Source organism: Sphaerodactylus townsendi, linkage group LG05 (assembly GCF_021028975.2).
Source record: "Sphaerodactylus townsendi isolate TG3544 linkage group LG05, MPM_Stown_v2.3, whole genome shotgun sequence".
Lineage (NCBI taxonomy): Eukaryota > Metazoa > Chordata > Lepidosauria > Squamata > Sphaerodactylidae > Sphaerodactylus > Sphaerodactylus townsendi.
In genome coordinates this window covers 109556581-109577983 of record NC_059429.1, presented here as the reverse complement: position 1 = coordinate 109577983, position 21403 = coordinate 109556581, and the positions used below count along the sequence as shown (strand labels likewise).

The 21403-nt window shown below is 44.9% G+C and overlaps 1 long non-coding RNA gene across 1 annotated transcript in view; it reads left to right on the top strand.

The window, feature by feature from the left end:
- Nucleotides 1-20926, top strand: part of LOC125432494 — a 32435-nt gene extending 11509 nt beyond the window's left edge. The window contains exons 2-3 of the long non-coding RNA XR_007244483.1: nt 19389-19526; nt 20766-20926. This is a non-coding gene — a long non-coding RNA (uncharacterized LOC125432494). The remainder of the gene's footprint in view (nt 1-19388; nt 19527-20765) is intronic.
- The last annotated feature ends 477 nt before the right edge of the window (nt 20927-21403 follow it).

Sequence of the window (21403 nt, the reverse complement as noted above, 5' to 3'; positions counted from 1 at the left end):
TTGGTTTGAACCTGCTTTCGTGGAAGTATTCAGAAAGCTAGCAATGATGAATTGCAGCTGGGAGATTTTTTGGTGTTAAACTGTTTTCATAAATGAAAGCACACAGAGAAATGTCAGTGTTTTCCTTCTATCTAGTGGAAAGGGGAAACAGGACTGGCGACTCCAGTCAATCCACATGTGATGCTGAAGATATGTAATGGGAACCCTTGATGTTTGTATCAGCTTCTTAAAGCAGCCATGGGGAGAAGGGCTCAATATGGGTCAGGCCACAGTGCTGTTGAAGGGGGATTTACCTCTTCCCCATGCCGTTTTCATAATTGGGCATACCACCCACCACCCCCATGCCACCCACCTAAGTCTCAAAGTGGAGCCTGAAATTCTTTTGGAATTATAACTGATCCAGACTACAGAGATCACTTCCCTTGAAGGAAATGGCAGCTCTTGAGGGCAAAGCAGGGACCCTCAACCCTTTTGAGCCTGCAGGCACCTTTGGAATTCTGACGCAAGGTGGCAGGATACAGCCACAAAATGGCTGCTGCAGGAGGCGGAGCCAGTCATAGAAGAAGAAGAAGAAGAAGAGTTTGGATTTATATCCCCCCTTTCTCTCCTGCAGGAGACTCAAAGGGGCTTACAATCTCCTTGCTCTCCCCCCCTCACAACAAACACCCTGTGAGGTAGGTGGGGCTGAGAGAGCTCCAAGAAGCTGTGACTCGCCCAAGGTCACCCAGCTGGCATGTGTGGGAGTGTACAGGCTAATCTGAATTCCCCAGATAAGCCTTCACAGCTCAGGCGGCAGAGCTGGGAATCAAGCCCGGTTCCTCCAGATTAGATACATGAGCTCTTAACCTCCTATGCCACTGCTGCTCCTCTTAACCTCCTATGCCACAACAGAAGCCACAAAAGGAAGTTACATTACGTTTAACTCTGATAGTAGCTCTTCAACATTTCAGGCAGAAGTTCTGTTTACCAGAGTGCTTTCTAAAACAAACATGTTGTTTTAAAATATCTTCTTGCATATGCACAACTCACACCTTCAGTGACAGCTTTGCTCAGTACATAACATATGAAGTTGTTTTACTCTGAATCAGACCATTGGTCCATCCGTCCATACTGTCTATACTGGCAGTGGCTCTCTACATTCTCAGGTAGAGGTCTTTCGTATCACCTGTTACCTTTTAGCTTGAGATGCTGGGGTCTGAACATGGGACCTTCTGCAGGCCAAGAAGGTGCTGTACCACCAGAGGCGTAGCTCCAAGGGGACGGAGGGGCATGTCACACCGGGCGTGCCCCCCTGTGGGGGTGTGGCAAGGGTGTTCTGGGGGCATAGCAGGGGCGTTCTGGGGGGGATGGGGCGGAGGACACACCAATGCACTGGGCACTTCCCCCCTTGCTACACCTCTGTCTACCACTGAGCCGCAGCCCCTCCCAGTAGGACCAACTGCAAAGTAGACATGATCAGGAGGGCTTAGTGAAGAGGAGCAGCGATTTGCTCCTCTGCTCAATTGCTGTATCAGAAGGAATTTTCAGGCATGTGCATTGTGGCTGCTTCCAAGGTCTAGCTCTCCCAGCCAAAAACACTTGGAAATTTTAACAACGTGCACCTTCCCCCTACAACTTATAAAATATATTTCAATATCTGAATATCACTGAATAGTGTGTGTTTGTAGTGTGCCAAACAACTCTGACCCAGACATTATAACTGGAATTAGTGAATGAATTTGTTTGATCTAGTACCAAAGCAGGAGAGGATTTTTGGAGGTGGGGTGGGGGAGGAGGTCAATGGTAATGAATGTATCACATTTACAGCCTTAGATTGCAGGACTGTAGCCTGAAATTACTGCAGATCACAAGAAGGGTACTTACAACGTATCTATTTATCTAGTACATTTTAATGTCACCTTTCCCCAAGTAACCCAAGGTAATGTATAAGTTCCTCATTTTCTCTATACATTTCTATCAGATAGAATAGGCTAAGAGACTGTAACTGGCCCAACCAAACCCAGCAAATGTTCATGGTAGTGTGGGGGAATTTAATTGAGGTCTCCAGACTGATGCTCTAACCACTATACCACACCGTCTCCTACATAGTAGGGAGTAGAGCACCATCAAAAGCTAATAAGACAAATTCTTGCATGGGAAATACATATCAGAGGCTCAAGGCCAATTATTAACTTTAATTATTTTAAACAGGAGAAATGAACAAAAGTAACATGTCCAACCCCCCCCCCCCCTCCCGTAGACTGGCTTTCACAAAAAGACTCAAGGCAGAAGTTTCAGATTTGCCCTTCGATTTCATTCTGTTTTTTTTTTTTTTGAGGGGAGCAGGATGGGAGATGCTACCTGCATGAACAACCAGGATAGGACTGTGGCTTGATGGTGGAGAATCTGCTTAGCATGCAGAAGGTCTTGAGATCGATTCCTGACACCTTCTGTTAAAAAGACCAGGCTGTAGGTATTGTGAAAGATCTCTGCTTGAGCTGTCAATGGGCTTTTCCCCACTTCAAAAATGAAAGTGGAGGGGACCCCTGCTCCGTGTTTGGTGCGCGGTTTCAAAAAGGTGTACCCCCGACCAGGATCCGAAATGACGCGCGCTGAGGGGTGGGAGGAGCGGCAGAATTGGGGTGACTGTGTTGTTGCTGCGTTGTCACTGCTGGTGTAGTGGGGAGTGCTGCAGGACCCCGGGGAATTTGCCGTGAGGAGCGCGCATCTAATAGTGGGTGGGGAATCGACCAACCTTAGTTGGTGCAGAAAGACAGAGAAGGTGAAATTGGTATTGTAAGTCGCAAGCAAAATGCCCACTGATGGAAATATGTAGGAGCTGGTGGCCATAACTGGGGGAGGGTGCTGCCTGTACATCATTTCTCCCACCTTCATCCCAGACCTGCTCATATGCTTAGTAACCAATCCACTAAAAAGGATTTTGCCCCACTTTCACTTGCTGTCTGCTTTCAGCAGAGTTATCACTCTCCCTTCCCCCACTTGGGGGCTCTCTTATGGCTTCATAAACTGGAAAACAGTTTTACAGCTTCAACCATTTGGAAGCATCATCGTTCCCTTTCTTCTCAGCTTGAGATTGGAGTTGTCAATCATGCTAATAAAAGGTCAGAAGTGTGGATTGGTCTGTTGGCTGCTGATGTCACAGTGACTGAAATTAAAGAGTCTTTTATGTTTCTGAGAGGTGGAATATCTGGGCCCAAGTTGGATCTATGATTTCAATGGACTTAGGCCCTTTCCCCCCTGACTTACATTGATTCCGCTACTACTCAAGGAGAGTAGCTGCTGGTCCCTCGGCACTTCCCCCCCCACTGAGAGGGGCGGCATAGAAGGAATAGCCACCTCTCGGGACAGCTAAGCTGCTGTCCTTCCCTCAGCGCCAGTGAGCATTCCTGGCGCTCTTTCAAAGGGCGCCTTTTGATGACCCTGCATAGAGTGCGGGGTTGTGGGGACGCCCCGGCGCGCGCCAGGGATGCCGCACGCTGGGAATTGCGCGCAGCAACCCTCGGAAAAGGGTAAGTGGGGAAAGGGCCTTAGAAGGGTGTAATTTGGCTTATGTAAGACTCCCAGAGAAGAAATAAAGAATAGGTGGAAATGTACTTTATTGATCTAACCAAGATGGTGGTGGTGGAAAGAGCCATCAAGCCGCAGTCGACTTCTGGTAACCATCTAAGTTTTCAAGACAAGAGACATTCAGAAGTGGTTTGCCATTGCTTGCCTCTGTGTAGTAACCCTGGACTTCCATGGTGATCTCCCATCTAAATACTAACCAGGGTCTAGCTTGCTTAGCTTCCGAAATCTGATCAGATTGGCCTAACCAAGACACTGAATGGCAAAAGAAAGCAAAATGATAGCAGTGCAAGTCAGCAAAACTGAATTATTCAGTGAGACATTATGGCCGAATTCCCATTGAAAATTTAATCTAGATACAACCAAGTTTCAAAATAATCGGCACCTTTTCATCCAGGTTCCAACATCCTCACTGCAGCATTTTTCTAATGAAGACATGTAGGCCTGCCCCGGGGGGGGGGGGTGCCTCTGTCAGGGGTGCAATTGTTAAGCTAGCAGCACCAAAATTTCAGAGTATCTTTAGGAGACCGTCATGATGATACCACCCAGGTTTGGTGAAGTTTGGTTCATGGGGGCCAAAGTTATGGACCCTCAAATGTGTAGCCCCCCTCTCCTATTAGCTCCCATTGGAAACAATGGGGGATGGGGGCACCCCCTTTGGGAGTCCATAGATTTTGACCCCCTGGACCAAACTTCACAAAACCTGGGTGGAATCAGTAGGAGACTCTCCTGATGATACCACCCAGGTTTGGTAAAATTTGATTCATGGGGGCCAAAGTTATGAACCCTCAAACGTGTAGCCCCCATCTCCTATTAGCTCCCATTGGAGGCTTCCAAGGGGCTAATGTAGAGAAACCAGCCCAGAGAGTAGTGTTACAGGTTGCTCCAAAAGGAACCAGAAAATTCAAAGGGATGAAGAGGATAGGAAGGGTAAGAATCCTTATGTAAGCGGGGTGTGATGGGAAAAGATTGGATGGCTATAGGGCTGACCAGATGAGAATGGGGAGGGGAGGAGCTAAGAGATGGGAGTAGGGAGAAAGACACCTCTGCCCAGCTTCCATCCCTAAAATTCCTGTGAACCAAAGAACTTAGTCCCCATCCAGGTATCAACATTCTTGCATTTCAAGAACTGGCAGCCTAGAAGTAGACTAAGAAATGCACTGGTGCAGACATATGAGTCACTATTACAGAAGATTAATTCATCCCTTAGAAGGAAAGTGCTGGAGCTGCCATATATTTGGTAAACCTTGCAAGGCAAATGATGGGTGATTCAAGATGTATACATGGATCAGGTATCATCTGTAAAGGGAATAATTCAACACAGGCAGTGGGGCTTGAGTAAATCAATTCCATTTGTTGAAGCCTCCTGCAGTGTAGTCCTAATGAATGACTTCAATCTTCTTACGAGGGAATAACTCTCTGCAGGATTCCACAGCCAATGTATTTTTATCCCTTGCCGTTGCTTATAGTCCATCATCACTCATTTAACTGTCATTCACAACAATGGGAACTACAAAGTATGCATGATAGCTGGGATCAAAGAAATCACTTTCTTTACATGAATCACTTTGCTTGATATGAGCACCACTTATAGAAATTTAATAGATTAGCAAAGCAAACTACTCCTATTATGCATTTTGAATTTTTCAGTAATTGGTAGATCTTTCCCATGTTGAGAGATCTAAAGCCAGGATTCTAAAAGGAGTGTCTGCTATCTTATGCACCAACCTTTATAGTGTGTGGTTGGGTTTTTTTTTTTTATGCATGATATAATGGTTAGAGAGAATGACTAGGGCCCATTATGCATTGAGTGTTTTCTTCGGGCCTGCAATGGGGTTGTAGTGGGGTCTCCTTGAGTTTCTCTGTTTACACACAAGGAAGTGCCCCACTGCCTGATGCATGATTTGCCTGCCCCCATTTCTGGTTTGCTACCAGTCGTTGCAAGATTGCTGGCTTTGATTTTATTGCCCTTTAAATTCTATGTTATATCCATATTTTTGTGCTTTTCACAAAAGCTGGTCATAGATCCCCCAGAAACGTCTGCCAGGAGTGTGTGTGTGTGTGTGTGGGGGGGGGGGGGAATTGAAGAAACATAAACCTGAAGCGAAGGAAAATACCATGGCTTTCAGGATTTGTGGCGCTGTAACACAGAGTGCGTCATACAGAAATCTCTGCCCTGAAGGAAATGTCCCCTCGCTGTGGGGCAGACTAGCAGTGTATAAGCGGCTCAAGGCTAGAAGATTCTGATTCAAATCCCCATCAAATCTGCCATGGGAGGTTGCTGAGAGACCTTGACTCTGTTACTCTCTCTCTCTGCTGAATCAAACTCACATAGTTGATGCTGTTGAGAAGATAAAATAGATCAGGAGAGAATGATTACATAAGTCCTTTCAGGCTTCGCTTTGAGGCAAGTGAACTTGCTAAAAAGACAAGTAGGAAATAGCAGTGGTTTTCTTGCTTTTGGAAGAGCAGCAGCCACCTCGCAAGAGTTCACCCTTCCAGGCCTACAATGTTCATGTGAGCAGACTGCTTGTTCGAGCAATTCTGTGCAAGTTGCCCTGGCTTTTACAAAAGCACAGTCTGGTCTCGTGGATCTGATAGGATCTGCAGAGGTGAGGTAAGAATAACTCAACATATGCTGTGGGAACAGAATGAATTACAGCCCCAAAGATCGAGCCAAAGGCCTTGCTTTGAACATGCAGATTAAAAGGGAAATGGTGCGCAATGGTAAGAATTTGACTCCATTATTCATTCCCCACCCCCATCCCTTGTCCTTCTTCAAAGGGCTCTCCCTCCTCATAATCCACCACCCTGTGAACTGTGCATTATTGCCATCTCTCTGATAACCTGGGAACATCTGCTGCACATCTGTAATACTGGCTAGTGAAATGTGGCCCAGATGAAAATGGGGAGGTTTGGGGTTCATTATAACATGAAAACAGCATACATGCAAAAGGCCCCAAATGAGGTACTCCCTGCCCAATGCTCTTGGCTTGCTCTGCCTTCTAAGATGAAAGGGGCCCTGCAGACAGGTAGAGCATCCTTCGCCTCACCTGGCTTTCTGAAATGCTTCTGTTTTTATCTTCTGTACCAAGTCGTAGGCACTTGGGAAGATGGATGCTTTGGAGAAGAATTTCTTAGTGTGTAGGGGGGAGGGAGTGGGGAGTTAGCTGGAAATATTTATAAGTGGAAAAGATGGTTGGGGTAATCAAAGAGAAGGCAATCTGTTGGGGAAAATACACTTATAGAGCAGAGTTAGTGCAATAAGGAGGCAGAGGCAGTTACTTTACTGAAATAAAGTTTACTTACTAACAAGGGAGGGTAACTTGGCAGAAAACAAGAAATATCTTTCTAACTAGCTAGCTCCAACAGCCAGCTTGCTGCTTAACTATTACATGGCTACTACTCACATACAGAGAGTTAGACTGAGCACGTGCAGACAGCAACAAAGACTATATATCTAAAGCCTATGTGCAGACTGGCATGGGTTACATGCCAGGTCTGCTTGACCAATAGGTATCAATTACCTGGTCACTGACTTCTGACCTCACTAACTAATTAGCATGCACCAATTAACTCCTTCATTACTGGATTGTGTGACTGACACTTGCCAAATCCCATCACAATCGCAGTCCGATCTGGCTGGATTCTGGAGAGGAACTAACTTTTCAGAGGAAGATCAGAGTGGGACCGTGGCTTGAAGCAGAATATCTACCTTGCATGCAGAAGGTCCCAACATCTCCTGGCATCTCCAGTTAAAAGGAACAGGTAGGAAGTGATGTGAAAGACTTCTGGAAAGCAGTAGCTGGTTGGAGTACACCAGAATGACTTAGATAGCTGCCTTGAACTCAACTTGTTGGGAAAGGGGTTTCTAAAAACATAAATAAATGAATAATCGACCAATTATCTGCCTCAGTATATGACAACTTCATGCATCCATGAGACATGATAGATACAAAACTCACTGTATTCTCACAACAACCCTGTGAGATAGGTTACCGTTAAACTGACAGCGTCAGTGTTCTAAACAGAGACTCAAATCCATGTTTCTACAGTCCAAGTCCAAGGCTCTTAAATACTTACGCCACTATGGCTGTTTTTTGAATCTGCTTGCATGTTTATGAAATAGAAAACAAATTCCAAAGACTCTTAGAAATGTGCCTGTGCCAAGTTTCAGAATTCATCACCATGTGAAAAGGTTGATTTACATTACATGTAACATTCATTACAATGCACGTGTGATTGGGTCCACAACAGTGAATTAGACTATTGGTCTGGTACTACCTACTGCAATTGACAGCAATGTTCCAAAGAGAGATGACAAATACAAAAGGGAATGAAGAAGTGTTTTAAGTGTCATCTGGTCATTTTCACTCTTGTGGTCTCCTTCCCATGGAACGTATGTTCCCTTTGGGCTTGATTCTCAGTTACGAATGTATTTCCCCTCCTCAAAAACTCACCACCCACTCACAGCAGATTCTCCTCATGGTTTTTGAAATCAGATAAGTTATGACTTTTTGTCTCCCTTCACAGGGAGAGAGAAGGAGAGCACTGCATGTCTAGATTTCTTCAGGTTTTCCCCATCTTGCCCATACAGCAGCAATTCTGCCCACTCTTTGGGCCAGCTTTTCAGGAGGATCAGAGGGGTTAGCCCCCCCCCCCCCCCACACACACACACAATGTAGGTCTATCACAGGAGCATTTCTGGAGGTTTTAGAAACAGAAAGGAAGAGCTGGATGAGGGACAAAACTTTGGCTCAACTCAGCTGCCTGTCAGAAAAAAATAAAAATGTGCGAAAACCCACTGTGAAGCTAACAGCTGCAGGGTAAGTACTGCATGCCTAAATATATTAATTTGGTTTCAGTGCACAACTGCACTCAGAATGGCAATGGCCATGATTCAGAAAGTCTGACCTTGCTGTGAATGAAATGCTGAGCTCTGCTACCTGTATTCCACCTGTTGCCTCACACATGCGAAGCATGAATTTGATCACTGAGCTTTATAGGCCACAGCCAATGGGATGTAATGTGGCTTACAGTTAAGAGGGGTAGAATCTCAACTCTGCTATTACTAAAGTTAGGGGAATGGGTTAGCCCCCATCTGCCTGCTATCTATAAATGTTTCTTTTTATAGAATGGCTGATATTCACCCATAAGGGAGAGAAGGCAAAGCAATGCAGCTGAGAGCAATGTTGTTGTGGGGCAAAATTCCACATACGTCATCAATTTGTCAAAAACACTTGCTTGGAACATGAATGCTGCCTCTGCACATATAGACGCCAAATGAAAGAGGACTCATAATTTAGTAGTGTGTTAAAGAATAACAAATGTTGCCTTCATTGATCAACACAGTGACATGATGTTATTTTCTCCTAAGATGTACAAGAACATGTAACTTGGTATGGGTTAGCAAGTTTTCAATCATTTTTGTTTTTGAAAAAGTAGGTGGGAAATGAATAAACTAACCTATCTCTATACCACTGTCTCAATCAACAACATCCAAGAAGTTTTATGATAAAAGTCTCACACAATGCAATGAATGAAAAAATTATAAATCCACACAGATGCAGTAAAATACAATCCTATTAGTTAAAAACACTGAAAATAAAGAGCAAACACTCCTCATCAGGATGGCACGGAGAGTTGCAAAGTATCTCTATTCAAAAAATGCTCCGACATTCCCTACTGTTTTCCTACCGTTTTCCTCCATGGGAAAACAAAACACAATATGGAGTGAAATTCCTGTGTACAATAAACAATAGCAACAATTACTTGCTCAATAACTTTGATCAAAGTTGTGAAAACACTGCCTCAGAAGACACAAATAACATCGGCATTGTTGTTGTGGAAATTTTCCAAACTGTGGATTGAATATATGAAAAGATTCGTGTTGTTGGCCTCCTTCCACACAGTTGTTTCTACTGAAATGTACTCAAACATAGATGAGCACATGTTGCTTAAACGAGGCAAATGGCTACATTTGCAGATCCAGCTTTTATAAGAACAAAAGAAGCTCTCTGCTGGATCAAACTGGTAGCCCTTCTAGTCTTCCACCCTGTTTTGTACAGTGGGCAACCTGTTGCCCTGGAGGGCCAAGAAAGAGGGCATATTTATTTAGCTCATTTTTATTCCGCCCTTCCTCCTAGGAGCTCAGGGCATCTCCATGATTCTCTTCCTTCCTCCATGTTATCCTCACAATAACCCCATAAGGCAGATTTGGCTAAGAGAGACAAACTACCCAAAGGTCACTGGGTGAGTTTCATGGCCAATGGGGATTTGAACCTGTTCTCCAAGGGACACTTGCCCCGACAGAGGGGCAGATCTGCTGGCAAGTGGAACACAGTGCTGAACAGGGTGCCAATGTCCCTGTGCCCCTGTTGCTGCTGACATAGGGGTGGTCCAGGGGCGTGACCAGGGGAGGAGCTGACACTCATTGGCTTCCAGCCGGCAGTTGCCCCTGTTATACCAGTGGCTGGGGCTGTGACTTCCATTATGTTTTCAGTGGGGTAAGTCCGTTGAGCTCAGTGGGGGCTTTCTGGCAGCAGGGAGGCTGTTTTGTGTGTTTGGCCTCCCCACGCCACCAGACACCCCACTTGGGAGTGCTGGGTCACTGCGGTTGGCCGTTTGGCGGGCAAAATTTGGCCAGTTCGTCTGGGTGCCTGGCTTCCCCATAATGTTGTTTCCTAGTACAGATATCAAACATGGCGGTTCTCTGTAGTATCACACCAAGTAGCCATTGATGGATTATTCCTTTGTACATTCAATTAACTTTTAAAACCTTCTGCATGAGCCATCATCAGCTAACTTTTCAGAATTCTCCCCAGCTAGTTCCTTCAAATCTTATGATTCTTCAAGGGCAATGGGACCAGTATATGGCAACACAAAGTTACATGAGAATATTCAGTTTGTCCTTAATAGGGTCAGGGGGGTCTCCTTTCATGTAAGATAGGGCTGTGAAACATAATGGTAGGCTAAATTTCCTAGGAACTGGATAGAAAAAACTGTTCAATGATCTCTGTGGAAATGCAGATTTTAGTTTGCTAAAATCCATTTTTCATAATCTGCCAGTGGTTTTTAAAACATCTTAGATTTCATTACTTGTGATGGTGGGCATATTAACATTACAAACATTCCTTAGCTTCACACCAATGTAATGTCATGGCTTATCCTTGGGTCTTTATGTAGTTTGGTGTGGATGCTGAGAATTGAGATTACTGGTCCTCTTTACTGAACTACAGTTCCCAGAGTTAACTGACAAAAAGGGAATGACTGTTGAACCAGTTTAATCATTTGGCATAGGTAGGTTAATAGTGCTGATTGCAGCAGGAGAAGAATACCATCTCAGGTTGTGAACTTTGGTTTGGGAAATTTCTGGAGATTCAGGGTATAGTAGTGTGTGAAGGCAGAGTTTGGACAGTACTGCCATACAGTACACCATCTGAAGCAAGCCTCCATTTTGCCCTGGACAACTCATATCAGTAGTCTGGAGATCAGAGATCTCCAGGCCCCACCTGGTGGTTGGTAATCCTCATCACCAATACGAATGAATTCCAGGTACCACTTCATGGCAACTAGAATGGTAAAAGGTCTGGAATCCATGCCCTACGAAGAGAGACTTAGGGAGCTGGGGATGTTTAGTCTGCAGAAGTGAAGGTTAAGGCACGACATGATAGCTATGTTTAAATATTTGAAGGGATGCCATGTAGAAGAGGGAGCAAGCTTGTTTTCTGCTGCCTCAGAGACTAGGACACGGAGTAATGGATTCAAGGTGCAGGAAAAGAGATTCCACCTAAACATTAGGAAGAACTTTCTGACTGTCAGGGCTATTCGACAGTGGAATTCACTGCCTCGGAGTGTGGTGGAGTCTCCTTCTTTGGAGGTTTTTAAACCGAGGCTGCATGAACATATGTCAGGAGTGTGTTGATTGTGTGTTCCTGCATGGCAGGGGGTTGGACTTGATGGCCTTTGTGGTCTCTTCCAATGCTATGATTCTATGGTTGGTATGGTTATTCTTTTCTAGAGGGCATTTTGAGACTGATTGATGATTTCAGACCCCTGAGAAATCCTGCAGAGGTTTTATAATATTTTCTTTTTTTAATGCTCTGACCTGAATAGCCCAGGCTAGCCTGATCACATTAGCTCTCAAAAAACTAAGCAAAGGTTGGCCCCAGCTAGCACTAAGGACACTAGAGCTCTGACAAAAAACAAGGTTGTCTCCTATACTTGCTGCCTGAGATGCTTTAACTGGAGATGCCAAGAACTGAACAAGGGACCCTCTGTATGCAAAGTGTGTCCTCCACTATGGAGCCTTCCCTCTCCTCAGACTGTGAGGAACAGCAAGCAGTGGCACCTGTACTCCCCCCGCCCCCCCGGCACATTACGTAATATCTAAACTATGGGGAGAGAGTTATGAGAACACGGCTGCCCGGCCAAATCTTCTCAAGTTAACCCGCTTCATTTTCTTTTAATTATTTTTAATAGTTTCTCCAAGGGCTCCTCAAGGCCCTTTCCTTTATTTATGGATCTGACTGGAGGCTGGGCAGAAAGGAAACAACCCCCCTCCCACAGATTTTTACTACATGCACGCATCCTTCCCCATCCAAGCTCAGATTAATGTTTTCCATTCTTCGGTTAATGGAGTGTATGAGTTTGGGGGAAGGGGACAGGGTGGCAAATGCAAACCAGGCTTGTAAGGCTGAACATGTAGGTGGAGGCACATTTTACTGGAACCACTCTGCTGGGAGCCAAGAACTGAGTGTGATGCCACTGGGTCTTATGTATTTTCAGACAGGATTTCCCAAAGTTGCACATTTGAAACTTCCAAATTCCAGACCCTCAATTCTATAGACTCACACAAAGCACAGGATGTGGTCCCCCTCTTTAGGTAAGGAAAATACAGATATAGAAGCAACCCCCTCATTGATTTTGTCGCCTGAAACAATTTCTTAATGGTTGAATCCCCACTTGAAATTTGCATGCAGATCCAAACCTGTTCGCTGTGAAACCGTGTCCTCTTCATCGGAGTTTCTCCCTCCCCACCGCAGTGAGCACACAGCAGAAACACCCAGTTGCAGGACTCTTAGCAATCCCCACTACCAGGTGAGCTCGCTTTGCCGGTCTCCCCTGATTGGCTGGCATGCCTTGATGGGGCGGGACCTTTCCCCACTGCAGAAATGTACATTGTAGAGGCACGATTAAAAAAAAACAGCGTGTAAAAGTTTAACATTTAATTGTTTAACTAAATTGTTACCTGTGTAAACCATTAACAATTCAAAGTTACACGTTTGACTGTTTAACGTTTGCATCCCCTTCTGCTGGCCGATCGCAAAAGTGGAAACTAAATCAAGGAAAGGCTGCGTGTGCATCGCAGCGCTGATTGGTTGCCCGAATTCCATGTCACACTCCAGGGTGGGATACGAGTCAGGGTTTCAACCCTCATCCCTCCCCTCTGATAGGCTCTGAACCGTGTTAATGGGGTGTATGCCACTTGCAACCAGGTCCTGCTGGAACGTGGATTAACGGGGAGAACGAGCGCCAGAAATGGAATCTGCCACGCAAGCAATGGGGAGGTCATCCCTCAAACCTGGTTAGTTTGTGTTCTGAAACCTGGCTAAGACGGTAGTAGGGATTCAACCAACGTCGCTGCACGCAGAGAGGGAAGAGGGCAGAACCAAGAGACAGTTTATAAGTATTGTCAAAGGCTTTCATAGCCAGAATCGCTAGAGTGTTGTGGGTTTTCTGGGTTGTATGGCCGTGTTCCAGTAGCAATTTCTCCTGATGTTTCGCCTGCATCTCTGCAGATGCCAGCCACAGATGCAGGCGAAACATCAGTCATCTGGATTGACTGAAAAGATGGAATGGTTAGGAGAAACCATTGGGTTAGAACTTCATCCAGGTCTACTCCAGGAGAGATGGTCCTTCACATCTCATGTAAGTAAAAACAATGTTTTAAAGGGCTTCTAAGGCCCTTTCCCCACTTACCTTAAGCCCCGCGCTACTTGAGGAGAGTAGCGCGGGGTCCCTCGGCACTCCCCACTGAGAGGGGCAACGACAGCGCAGCCGCCCCGACGCTGCTGCTGTCGCGCCCCTCAGCGCGAGGCATTCCTGGCACTCTTTCAAAGGGCACCTTTTGATGACCCTGCGTAGAGTGCGGGGTTGTGGGGACGCCCCGGCGCGCACCAGGGATGCCGCGCGCTGGGAATTGCGCGCAGCAAGCCTCGGAAAAGGGTAGGTGGGGAAAGGGCCTAAGACAATGGCCAAGACAAGTTTGTTCCTATTTGCTGTTTACACCTAACATTTTCAAGTTGCTACAGGACGTAAGAGGTGGACACTTTTTAAAAGCCCTAAAAAAACCTCCAGCATGAAGTATGAATTGGCCCTCTGAAATCCAAGCAAGCAGAGAGTGAACACAGTAAGATATAGCAATCACCATCCATTAAAGGAAAAAGAACCCATCCAGTGTTCCTGTAGCAACAAGGCAAAGTTTATTTAGCCAAAGGAGAATCTGTTGTAAATTACTCTAGTCATCTTTTTCCCGCCAAAAGCTTATTACATCCAAGGGAACAGGAGTTGAGCTTGATAGCCACAGGATTCTAAACTAGGTCCAATTCAGAATGTGGTTTGTGGCTGGCTTTTCTACTCGAGAATAGAGCCCTAGGGTTTCCAGCATGTCTGCTTAGCATTTTGGTACAGGCAATTTTTTATAGTCTCAATGATGGTCAGAATTATTCTGCTGATGAGAACCAGTTTGCCGAAGGTGCTTTGCTTTCTCCAACATTAACAAATTAGCAAAACAGAAGCAATATAACTTTACCATATGGGAAACGACAGACAGTAGAAGGAGAAGGCTTAGCCAACTGATAGCGCGTTTATGTTGCCAAATGTCACCGTTCCAGTTCTTTTTGCAGGAACTCTTCAATCAACTCTGAATGGATTGAATCCAAAAATGGGGAAGGGGAAAGGCCTATCACGAGCAGTTCTAGAAGAAAAGGCAAAAGCTCGGACAAGGCAAGCTGGAACACAGAGGCGGCTTCCGCAGATGCAGGATAATGCACTTTCAATCCTCTTTCAATGCACTTTGCAGCTGTGCAGAACAGCAAAATCCACTTGCAAACAATTGTGAAAGTGGATTGAAAGTACATTATTCTGCATGTGCAGAAGGGGCCAAAGAGACTGCATATGATCCTTCAATGATAAAGGATTGATCCTTCTACCAGCTGCACAAAGCTGTCAGCTTTTTAAAGAAAGGCTCCTATGCCTTTAAAGAACCTTAATCTGCAGATATTAGCCACTGATAACGCTTATCATCTATATTTATTTCTTTTAGAAGATACATGATGCCACATCTCCAAAGACCTACTTGATGTTAAAAAAAATAAAATTAAATTCTGAAAAAGCACTACCTTACAAATTACTAATATTAAAAGCAAAAAATAAAAACCTTCACCTGCCAATTTCTGCAAATCAAATTGTTCTTAAAGTGCAGGAGGGTAAGAGAACATTTTCTGGTAAGCTGACAATGGCATGGAACCAGCATTCTTTCTTTTTTCTGAAGTCGAGCTGTGTAAACTACTGATTTCAGCCTCTACCATGCATGTAAGTGTGGCTTCAGTTGTCTTCCACAATGTTTTTTCTCTTTTTGATCCGTTAAAGAAACAACAACTTTACAGCTCTACAAGAACATAGAAATGAGAGTTATGTCTTTGGTCAGCACAATAGAATGGCAGACACTAGAATAGTAGTTTTAAAAGATTTCACACGTATTTGTCTGCTGGGATCTTTTGCGCATCTGCCCAAGATGACCAGTGCATAACAGAGAACTTTCAAGAACACTCTAAGACATACACACTTCACATGCAATGCTGTCCAGGCCTGGTGGGCTTCATGGCCCTAAGCAGGTTCAAAAACTGAATCCAATAGGAAATATCAACATGTAAAATTTAATGTGAAACCACAACACTATACTGTATGTAATACAGTTTACAAAGCATGTGAGGTTTGTACTGCTCTTACAGCTAGAGACATGTAACAGAATATAACGTGGTACACTTGACCCCAAGTACATTCAGCAGTTACATTATCATTCCTGGGGAGAAAAGTGCCGACTGGAAGTGACTGGAGATAGAACAAAAACGCCAGCCACTCTTCCAAAATTCCTCATTTTGGGGGGGTCTAAGCCCCTTTGTCAGCTTTCTTTGCAATTATTAATGTTGTCCTTGTTACTTCTGGAGAATTTTTCAGCTGTTCAATGCATATAAAAACTCCATCAGGCTAAGCAGCGCTTGGATGATTCTCTACTGTAGAGAACCACATTATTTTCTGTTACATGTCTCTACAGTAAGAGCAGGGCAAGCCTCACATTCCTGTGGGCTGCACACGAGTAGACGGCATTGTAAACCATAGTACATATAGCATAGTGTTGTTGTTTCACATTAAATTTTGTATGTTGATATTCCCAATTGGGTTCAATTTTTGTATCTGTTTATGTTGGGCTTCATGGTTATCCTGCTTGAATTGAGACCATGTCAACTAATATACCCACTACTGTTTTCTGTGGATGCAAATTACAAGAGAAGACCACTACCAGTGGGCAAGTGGTCTTCAGAGAAGCATGCTGTGATGGATCCAGCAGCAGGCAGAGTAATAAAAGCCAATTTGTGCTAAACTTTGAAATGCCCTAATACAGGGGTAGGGAACCTTTAACACTCAAAGAGCCATTTGGACCCGTTTTCCATGGGAAAAGAAAACACTTGGAGCCGCAAATAATTTTTGATGTTTAAAATAAAGATAACACTATATATATAGGGTTTTTTTTTTACCTTTTACTCCGCTCATTCTGAGAAGCACATGGATGCGCCCGCCCTGCTGCCTGCAGGGCGGGCAAGGATGAAGCCGGCGGCTCAGCACCCCACCCCGCTCCAATGGGGCGGGCAAGAGGGGAAGCCCGCAGTGTGGCCCAGCCGACCTTGGGCAGTTGGTGCGCCCGCCCTGCAGGCGGGCAAGGATGGGGCCGGCGGCTAGGCTCGTGGAGCCACAGTGCAAGGGCAGAGGAGCCGCATGCGGCTCTTGAACCGCAGGTTCCCTACCCCTGCCCTAATATCTGGGTACTAGGAGGTGGGAGAATTTTTCCCTCAAGACCCCCCACCTTGAACATGTCTTCTGTTCTTTGAGTGATCTTTGCACTGAAGTAGCCACAGGTTAGCCTCCAAGAAATCTGTGGATTCTCTGGAACACAAACAGAAAACCAGTTGAGATGCTAGTGGTAGGCACAGGCAAACTAAAGGCAAAACTAGATATTACTTCCAGCTCCATACATCTTTTCCCCCTGTTCTGTATAACATCACTGACACAATGCAGGGCTACCACATCATCACATTGCATATTGTGCTGTCCACACTGCCAACAGCCAGTGATGTAATGCGGAAGGCACAGGAAAGCATGGAATGTTGTCATCATGTCTTGAGTTGTGTTAAACCTGATATGAAGAAGCAAGGGACACACACACACACACACAAAAAGGCATCTCCAAGTCTCTTGTAAAAATCAAGTTCCAAATCTAGCTCCAATTCTGTAATGGAGTTGTTCTGGCAATAATTAACCGAAATAAAGCTTAAAGCCCATGTAGCACAATGGCCTTCAGTGAGCAGTAAATCAGAACAGTAAATCTGGTCATGAGGACATGAGAGGCCCTATGAACAATGGGAAACAGTGACATCCTTCTGCAATATTAGCTGGTGTTGTTGTCTATTGTGACAGCAGTGACCCAGGCTGATGGGGAATACTTTGGGATGAAGTGTAAGATCTGGGTTCTGGCCGCATGAAGTCATTTGAATCCTGGGCACTCATTCCAAAGGATGCTGCAGAGAGCCAATGGAAGGTAGAGTTTCCCTCTGTCATAATGTCAATGAAGGGGGCGGGGGGGAGCTGGGATCAACTTTTTATTAGTGATGTACTCAATTTCTCCCCACTTCTTGAATAACTGCTTATCCTGGGACACCTCAAGTAGAGGTTTTCCCATTATCAAATACCTTAGAATTGAATAGGAGCACTCCCACCTCTTTCTATTTATTGAACAAAAGGCTTGGGATAGTGAGAATTGCAGGAGCAATCAGGGAGAGGCAGAAAAGGGTGGGAATTCATGGTTTTTCACTTAAGATCCAGTAACCAACAGCTGTCGAACTCCCCAAATCCCTCATAATTCAGCCTCTTCAGCCACAGCACATTGCTACAGCTGTGTTGTAGGGCCTGGAAGTAGAGATACTAGCTGAAAATAATCCTCTGCTTTCCAATGGTGCTACAGAACACCACCGGTTTCTTGAAACCTGGAAGGACAACAATGAGCAATTCACACAGAACCTCCAAAAAGATGATGTGGGCTCACATTTGCCTAAGACATGAAGCTCAATTCTTTTATTTATTCAGAAGCATGTTCTACTGGATTTAACAGGCTTTGCTGCCACATCAGTATACACCACATGGCTATCTAAGCAAACGAATGCATTCCCCACAACTTCATTCCACCCACAACATCGATCCACACAGGAGCATTTTGTTCTACAGCAGACCACAGCAGTAAAATCACCAGAATTAGCCTGCGAAGGGGAGTATTTTAATATGTTCCTGGAGAAAATCCCAAATTTGTTCCAGCTCAATTTATTTTGTTCTCTGAAATCACCCTTCTGCTTATATTTTCTTGAAAGATGCAGGCCGATTATTCTGAGCGGTCAAGGAAAGGTTTCACAGTGTTCCTCCTGGGGCAGTGAATATCACTGCCAGTTGCAGATATAGCCCAAATGGTTCTGTAAGGGGCAAGAACACCCCCCCCCCCGGTATTTTTGGATTTGGGTTTATTAAACATGAAAAATTTCAGAAAAGCTGAAAAAATATTCCGAAAACCCACACCGGTAAAGGGTTTTTTAAAGGGGGGGGGGCAGGTTCTCTTAACTCTGCCCATCAAATCAGCCTTGAAGACACAGATCTTTCCCCTCCCCCCCTCTCTCTCCCTGCCACTGCTGCTGCGGCAGGAAAGAGAGAAGTTTGTTTTAAAGGGAAGGCTGGTTTAAAATAAAGTTTTAAAAAATCCCTCCCATCATTCAGGAGGGCAGCAATATAGCAGGGGAGGAGAATGTAGCCAAAAGAGACCCTGCTTGTACTATTCCTTGGAAAGGCCCTCTCTGTTATTATTATATAAGCATTTAGAGAAGCAGGAAGGAGCTGGCAACATGAAAGGGAGGGGGAGGGCATGAACGGGAGGGTGAAGCTGGGTAGGCTAGCTGTGGGTGGAGAGAAGATGTCTGGGGCAAAGCTGTGCTCACTGATAAAATTTGTCTGGCTCTGGCAGCAAAGCAAATTAAAGTCCTGATAAAAGTGGTCTTGCTTGCTGCAGGGAGAATGGAAATTGAAAGTGGGGCTCTGGAAAACATGTCTGTACAAGGAATTTTGCTGTGTCAGACATTTGCCCTTATTGCTCAGCAGACACGTTGTGCATAACTGGCCTAGGTCACCTTGTTCCAAGTCTAATAATGTAGCATCACTGGCTCTCAGCGATTTTCAGGTGGCATCTAGCCACACTGCAAGAAGGAACTCTTCTTTTCAAGTTCTCCTGTGTCAAGTTGGCTGCATACTCAGAGCATGCATTAAAGCTGGCAAATGGAGTTTAAGTGGCTCTATACGGTGGTCTGTTAAAGTTCAACAGCTGCTCACAAACTATGAGACACAGTTGTTAGATTATCAGATTAGGATTGGGCCATGTAGCTCACTGGTTGACCTTGGATCAATTGCTTCTACCACGTATGGTGATTGTGAACCTGAATTTTTTTTTTTAGGAAGAGTCGAATCATATTGATCAAATGATTGTCTCCAGAATGATGTAGTGGATAAAAGCAGAAGACTTTTAATTTGGAGAACTGGGTTTCGTTCCTCGCTCCTCTACATGAGTAGTGGATTCTAATCTGATGAACCAGGTTTGTTTCCTCTTTCTTCCACAAGAAGTCTGCTGGGTGACCTTGGGCCAGTCACAGTTCTTTCAGAACTCTCTCATCCCCACCTACCTCAAAGGTACTTGTGAGGGGGGAAGGGAAGGTGATTGTAAGCCACTTCGAGACTCCTTAAAGATAGAGAAAGGTGGAGTATAAAACCAACTCTTCTATTTCTTCCATGCCATTGCAGACTTTTAAAAAATGTGATGTGATGAATAGGTTCCTAGCTTGTCAGGTGGAAAAAGTCATCTTATGAAATGAGTTGCAGTGATCTCCTCATGGCAGATTTAACATCCCCCATGGGCTGGCCTGATCTTCAACTAATGATTATGCAATCAAGAAACGACTTGCATGTGGGAATGGGGCATCTCAGATATAACATCACAGACAGAACTAACTATCCTATCAGCTGTGCTTTTAAACTGAATCATTCCATAGTAGACTGAAAGCAGAGGAATTATCACTGGGGTTTATCTAGTGTGCAATATGCAGTCTTCCAGTGGGATCCAGTCAGATCTAGCACAGGCAGTTGCCAGATATCCCAGATAGTCAAAGCCATTGATCTAACATCATGGGGCATTAATAGTTGGTTGAGAGAATTTGCAGTTTGCACCATCTGTTTTTTAGACTATAAGGGAGCCCTTGAGAATACCTTGCCAGCGGATCTCCCGAAGCCAGAAATGACATTGTAATTTCTGGTTCTGGCATATATTTGGTAGCTACCAAGTCTGTATCTGGCAATAGTCTTGACTTAGATCTATACATTCTTCCAACCTCAGGCAATCTGCTTATGAAATGGATTGTTCTGCCAGAATACGTAGCAACCCTATATTCCGCTTCCTTTGATCTCTTTCCCTCATAGTCTGTCTGCTTTGGGCCTACATGACACAACAACTTTTTGTGGACGCAGGTTTCCACCTTTGGCTGAACACATCTTGACCCCTGCCTCAGCAGGACCCTGTTATCCAACAGACCCTTTAAGTGCAACAACGATTATTGTTCCTTGGAAAAAGAATCCAACTTAATGCTGCTGCCTTAGGGGATGCAGACTTGTTAATGTGTGAAAGTTTGTCCAAAAGTTCACCGCAGAGAGACGCGTGAGTTCATCAAAGTCACTCCCTCCATGAGGCGCCTAGGCCAATAAATCCAGCTCCTTGCTGTACGAGCCTAAATCACATCAAATCATTTTTTTTACAATGTTTATTGTTTCTGGTTGTGCTCCAGGCCCACTGCTTTCCCAGTCGAATAGGAACCAGACCCCCAGACCCACTGAACGGGAAGCCTAGGCTGCACTCGCAACTGCAAAACGGAAGAATGCGCAGGCAGCCACACGCTATGGAAACGAGGGCACATAATCGACATCCAAACCTCTAATAAAGGAGATCTGCGGCATGTGTGTATTTTCCATTGTTGGCTATACAGGTCACTGCCAGATCACAACTGCTGCAATTTATTGGCACCAGCTGCATTACAACGGCGAAAATCATAAGGGCACAGACAGATGCGACCAAGATCGTGGATCTCTGCCTGTCTATAAAAGACAAATGTTGCACGTGTGCAGCTCTGATTTGGATAGAGAGGGCGCCAAGGTGGAAAGAGAAAATGTAACCCTTCAAATCCCTGCTCTGCTTTGTCAGAAAACAATTTGCCCATGCAATTAAGACTTCTGAAGGGAGAAAGAAGACAGCAGGGAGCCCAGTCTTGGATAATGAAACCAAGTGGAGGTTGAAAAGTTAAATCCCTTCTCCCTTCCCGGTGTGCATTTGATTTGGATCTGGACTGTATGTGCATACACAGCAATCAACCTATAGAGAATGATACATGATCCTTACATCTGTTTGTGTGCCTTTAAGTTGCTGTTT